The 6,763-nt window shown below is 35.0% G+C and overlaps 1 long non-coding RNA gene across 1 annotated transcript in view; it reads left to right on the top strand.

Annotated features, from left to right (window-relative positions):
* LOC138921034 (uncharacterized) overlaps nucleotides 1-1,922 on the top strand; it is a 264,373-nt gene extending 262,451 nt beyond the window's left edge. The window contains exon 5 of the long non-coding RNA XR_011433197.1: nucleotides 155-1,922. This is a non-coding gene — a long non-coding RNA (uncharacterized lncRNA). The remainder of the gene's footprint in view (nucleotides 1-154) is intronic.
* The last annotated feature ends 4,841 nt before the right edge of the window (nucleotides 1,923-6,763 follow it).

Here is a 6,763-nt window from a genome sequence, read left to right on the forward strand (position 1 = left end):
TATTTTACAACTGCTTGGACCAGTGATCTTTGTATCTTACATCCTTCCCCTTTCCAAAAGGGAGTATTTATTGTGGTGATCATGTTCCTGTTCTATTATTATGGGTTGCATGAGTGCTAGAGAAATTTCCTTCATTTTTCATTTTCTTGTTCAGGGTTTCTCTATCAAGAGCAGTGACAACGGAATAGCATATAAGAACAATGTGCATCATCCAGAGATCCCAGACTTTGACCTCGATACAATGACATGGTAGAATTTAGATGATATTCCTTGGGAACGGGGCAAGTATATCTTACATAAAGGAAGTATACTAACCATACATTGTGTTCAGAAGGCCACACGCTACTTTTTATTAGTATTGCTCGCAAAACATCTATTTCTCTTTCTTTGGAGTGTATGATATGGGGTCGCACTTCTCAACCTTCTCTGAAGTTAGGTGAGGTCATGTCAGATATTGGCCAATGAAATATGAACAGAAGTGACTGAGTCATTTTGGGCAGAAACTTTAAAAGACAGTGCAGAATTCACCTTAATAAGTGAATGTATTGAATGAGATGGATCCCCTGTCAACAGGAGCCCTGATGACTGTGATGAAGAGACCTCCGCCTTCAACCTACATTAGCCAAGCAGTGTGAGTGAAGGTCAGGAAGACCTCACCTGTTGTGATGAATAAACCCAGCTTGTGTATAAATTACACTTGAAGAAGACATGATGCAATCATTATTACATAGATGGAAATATAGTTATATAGAATACTGGAGAGAGATGGAGAGATTGGTTTATTTTACAGAATTGGCTCATGTGATTGTGGGAGTTTGCTGGTCCAAAATCTGCAGGGCAGGTCAGCAGGCTGGAGACACAGGGAAGAGCTGATGTTACAGCTCAAGTCTGAGGGCAGAATTTCTTCTTCCTCTGGAAAAGTTCAGTCTTTTTCTCTTAAGTTCAGTTTTTTCTCTTAAGGCTCACCCTCACATTTTTGGAGGATAATCTATACTTTCAATTGAGTCTACTGATTCAAATGTTAATCATGTCTAATACTTTCACTGCAACATCTCAATGGGTGTTTGAGTATCTGGGCATCAAAGCCTAGCCACGTTGACACATAAAATTAACCATCACAGGGGCATACTGGGACGTATCTCTTTCAGATTCAATATTTTCTTCCATTTCCTGTGTTTTAACAAAGATAAGAAGGAGAGAGATTGTCAGTTCTGGGGGGTAAAATGTTTCTATGAGGAAGCAACAGGTTTTTCCAAATATAATTTCTATCAACTGCAATACAGAAGAGAACCTTAGGAAGGTTTGTTCTCTATCTTCTGATGCAGGCCGCCCATTAGAGGAACTATGATTAAGTATCTAGTGTTAAAATATGCAGTTTCACATTCTTCCTATGTTAAGATTGAATACCACAGATCTGACTATCCACCCAAAACTGCAATCTTTTCAAGAGTGTAAGCCTGTGAGAAGATGCCATTGGACTCGTGGCTCCTATTAGGTACAGAACTTCACAAGCAGCTCTTCTTGAGGTCAAAAAGGTATCCACGAAGTGGGAAAAACAAATAAACAAAAATAACCTTGTTGTTTGTAAATGGATCTTGTCTTCTAGTCTAAAAAGTCACAGAAGATATGATCTTTTTTCCCCCTCAATCCTTTTTGTTTAATGGAGGGCCGTTTTCACTGGAATCTTCTGTAAGTTTGAGATTCATTTTCTATATTGTTGTTGTGGGAAATATTCATAAACCATCAAAAGTGTTACCAGTGGGCAAGAATTTTCTTAGTTTGAAATCCTGTGTTTATTTTTCCCTGTGTTTTTTATTTTTAAAATAATTCCCAGAAAAGCTTATCCTACTGGTGAAATATAAATGAACATATTTATAACTATAATCAATTTAATCATCAATAAATGCATAAAACAATTTAAATCTGAGTGATAAATGCGTGTGATAAATATATATTTACACCTATAATTTTAAAGCTATACTTCAATCTTAAAAAGCTAATGTTATGAAACTATTCATCATCAAAACAACAGTCTCTCTCCATACCCCTTCTCACCCTGCTTCAACTTTATTCACGGTATCATTTCCTTGTTTCATGGGGTCAATGTCATCTTGAGTGTGTATGAGGATACTAACCAGGTAGGTTTTTTGTCTCTTTAACTCTGTCGATTAGCTGTATTGACTTGTTCTACCCACCTAGTCCTTTTCTGTCTTTGTTCTTTGCAACATTGGATTTTCTCATGCGACTGTACGTCTCTGATCACACTGATGTGCGTCACCGAGATTGAGGAATCCTATGGTTTTCTAGGCAAGGGCATAGGTAGGTTCACATAGTCTCTATGGACTGTGCAATCATGTATGTACCCGAGTATTTATACTGGAACATCTGCTACAAGAATATAGGAACAAGCACAAGGCTTCAGCAGAACTGGAGACAGATAAGGTTGTAGAAGAACAGGTGTATTTCTCAAGGGCTTGGGGAGAGAGAGCCTGGCTTGAGCACTGGAGCTACTGTTTACTAGGGGTGGAAACCAGGGCTGTGTTCTCAAACTCTCTGTGCCTTTGTTTCTAAACCAGGCTAAGATAATATTTGCTAACTGTTTTAGTCCATTTGGGGTGCTATAGCTGAAGAGTGTAGATTGAGTGACTTATAAACAACACAGATTTATTCCTCACAGTTATGAAGACTGAAAGTCCAGGATTCAGGCATCAGCACATTTGGTGTCTGGTGAGAATCCGCTTCCTGGTTCATAAACATTTGTCTTCTCGTTGTATCCTCACATGGCAGAAGGGGCAAGGGAGTTCTCTGAGGTCCCTTTTATAAGGACACTAATCCCACTCGTGAGGGCTCTGCCCTCATAACCTAATCCCATCCCAAAGGCTCTACCTCCTAGCACCATCACATTAGGGATTAGATTTCAACATATGAATTTTGGGGGGACACAAACATTCAGTAACATTTATTTTCTTACTGCCAGGTTCAGCCCTGAGTCTTCATTAGTTCTTACTTAATTTTTATTGTAAGTATATTAGATAAGTGCTATTATTATCACTATTGTATAGATTTGGAAATTTATAATTAGAGAGATTAGAACATTCTCCCAGGAACATGAAGAAGAAGAACCAGATTTTCAATTTGGATTTGTTTGGCACAAAATTTTGTTATTAACCACTGACCTACGCTGCCACTGTCCGTGAGACTCCATTATAATGCAGAAGTACCTAAGTTCCCAGCACTCAAGAATTCAGTTCTGCTGAGAACTAATATTTGCCTCACCTCAATCCTTGAGCATTTTTCCCCAACTTTCTGGTCACCCATTCCCGTGCCCATTCATAATCTTAGCACCTTTACAGCAATGATGTGGTCCTATCTTTCCTGATTTTTTTATCTTAGCTTTCCCCCCTGGCTATGCTGTCTTTCATTTTCCTTGATATGTGAATACATGGACATATCACAGGGCAATGCCACTTGGGAGCTGTCCCTGTCTTCAAAACCTTGATTCCTTTCTTTATCCCATGAAAATTCCTCACCTGGTCTATGAGGGTTTCCTTGATATGATGTGGATGTAAGGAACTTTGTAAGAGAGTGAAATTGGTGTGAAATATTGAATCCTGTACCTTTCGCAATCATCAATTGTTGGACAAGTAGAATAAAACCTTACAAATACAAATATTTGAAAAGGAATGGTATGGATGACAGATTTTATTAATGTCTGGAAATTTCACAATGAAAGAATCCTGGAAGACCATTACATATATATTTTTTATAGGTAGAGGAACTTTTGGAGTAATATAAATCATAGTCTACAAAGATAGCCAGTATGACATGAATGGTTAAGTAGTCAGTTGGGTGAAAACTTGCCCAAAACACATTTGGAGTTATATTAAATGGTTGTAGACAAATTTGGATTATCTTTTCCTCAAAATCAATGGTGAAAGAGATCTCCTATGTTGTATGTCAGTGAGCAGGAAGAGAGATTGTTCAAAAGGCATAATATAGACAGATAATTCAGGAAACTGGGAAAAAGTTACAGTTCCTTTTTAATAATAGAAAGAGTGTTCAATAATATATTTTGAAATAAATATAAAGGAACCAAAAGCTCAGCTACTAGCATGACAGAAAATCATAACAAAGAACCTGTGAATACCTTTGAGTAATTGGTCATTCATCTCTTGTACTTTGTATTTTATTTATTTTATTTTCATAATAGTTTGTTTATTCTCCCTTGCTGTCTTTATAAAAGATGCCAGCAACAGGTCAACATTAGCTAGCCATGGCAGCCATATGTGCGACACCACTCTGCTTCTTCTCTTATGCACAGTTCTTAATGAAAGTACTTGTTAGTGCACATGATCTGTAGAATCCAAATCATATCTGGTGTCCAAACCATACCCAGTGTCCAGCATGGAAGGAATTATGGGTCAATAGGAAATTTGCCTTTCAGACTTGACCACTCTAGAAAATGAGTGAACTTGTACTCAGAGAACTTAGTCACAGTAAACACAAATCCTCTAAAAATATCATCTGCTGATACATCTTCATTACCAGCCATCTTCAGGTGGAAGGAGGCTTGATCTCAGGCCAGTTAGGAAAGAGTGGCCCTGCAAATGGTATTGAGTTAGCCAAAGGACATTTGAGAAGAGCAACTACAACCAAGATTGTGCAAGTGAATATGTTACTTCAGAAGATTAAATAATTTAAAGTCCCTCTTTTTTGACAAAGAATGCAAACTTATGAACACAAAAGTGAATATTTACAATAAAACATAAAAATGGTATTAAAAGCATAATAATGGAATATCATGGACAACTTCAAAACAATAAATCCAACAACATAGATGAAGTTTTAAAGTTTCTTCAAGAACATAATCGATCAAAACTCACACAAGAAGAAATAGATAACTGAATAGCTCTATATCTATTGCAGAAATAGAATTTATTGTTAAAAAACTTCCCCTGAAAAATATCCATGTCTAGATGGCTTCACTGGCAAGTTCAACCATATTTAAGGAAGAAATGATACCAGTGCTATACAAAACCGTCCAGAAAACCAAAGAGAAGAGGGAAATTCACAGTTCATTCTATGAGGCCAGCATTACTCTGATATCAAAATCAAAGATATTAAATACAGAATGATACTACTTACAAGGTAAATACAAAAAGTTCTAACAAACTTCCAGTAAATCTAGTAAAACAACATATAAAAAGGATAACATATAATGAGTAGGGGAAGTTTATCCCAGGATGCATAGTTGTTTAGTGTTTGAAAATTAACCAACATAATACAACATAATAAAGACTAAAAATGAAAAACTACAATCAAATCTATATATGTAGGAAAATCACTTGAAAAAATTCAACGTGCATCCCTGATAAAATTTTTCAGCAAAATAAGAATAAAAGAGAAATTTATAAAACTGATAAAAGGCATAAATGAAAAACAGTTAACATCATTAATGGTCAGAGATTGAATGATTTTCCCTTAATATCAGGAACAAGACAAAATGGATCCTCTCACTACATCAATTCAACCTCATGTTGGAGGTTCTAGCCAGTGCAATAGGGCATGAAAAAGAAATAAAATAAAAAGGAAGAGGTAAAAACATCTCATAAGCTAGGCTCCATAGGAAAATCCTATGAATTCTATTTTTAAAAACTACTAGAATAAAAAAATGAGCTGAACAAGTTTGCAAGACACAGTATCATTATCCAACTTTCAGTCATATTTCTGTGTTAGCAATGAACAAATGGAATTTGAAATTTAAATTGCGTTAACATAAAATAGCATTAAAATATGAAATACTTTGGGATAAATTACTTAAAAGTTGTGCAGAGCTCTAAAATAAAAGGTGTACAACATCAAGAGTAATTAAAGAGGACATATGGAGAAATACATCACTTTTAAAGATTAGAAGACTTAATATAATTAAAATGTCCATTTTCCCCATATTTATCTATAGATTGATGTAATGTGATTCCAAACAAAATTGCATCAGAAGTTTTTGGTAGAAATTGAGAGATAAATTTTAAAATTTATTTGATAATCCAAATAAATAGCCAAACAATTTTGAAAAAAGGGAACAAAGTTGGAAAGCTTAAACTCCCTGACTTTAAGACTTCTTATAAAGCTATAATAAAGACAGTGTGTGGTGTTAGCATTATGATAGACAAATACATCATTAGAACGAAATAGTGATTACAGATAAACATCTACATGTATATACTCAATTGACTTTTTATTAAAGTATAATAGCAATTCAGTAAAAAAAAAAAGGATAGTTTTGCAAGATGCAAAGGCAAAAACAAACAAACAAACTTCACTCCATACCTTGTTCTATAAACAAATATTAACTCAAAATATGTCAAAACTAAACTATAAAACTTCTAGAAGAAAATATAGGAGAAAACATTTGTGACAATAAGTTAGGCAAAGACACCTACCATTGTGTCTATCGTGTCTATTGTAGACACAATACTAAAAGAATGACCCATAAAATAACAAATTGATAAATTGGAGATAATCAAAATTAAAACTTTTGCTTTTAATAAGACACTGCTAGGAAATGAAAAAAGGTCAAGGGCTAAGAGGAAAATACTTATAAATCAGAGATAAGATAAAAGACATCGTATCCAGAATATATAAAAAAGGATCAAAACTGAATAATAAGAAAAACAGTCCAGATAAAAATGGACAAAAGATTGAAACAGACACTTCACCAAAGAAGATATACAGATAGCAATTTAGCACATGAAAGACACTTGAC

Source organism: Equus caballus, chromosome 27 (genome assembly GCF_041296265.1).
Source record: "Equus caballus isolate H_3958 breed thoroughbred chromosome 27, TB-T2T, whole genome shotgun sequence".
NCBI classification, from domain to species: domain Eukaryota; kingdom Metazoa; phylum Chordata; class Mammalia; order Perissodactyla; family Equidae; genus Equus; species Equus caballus.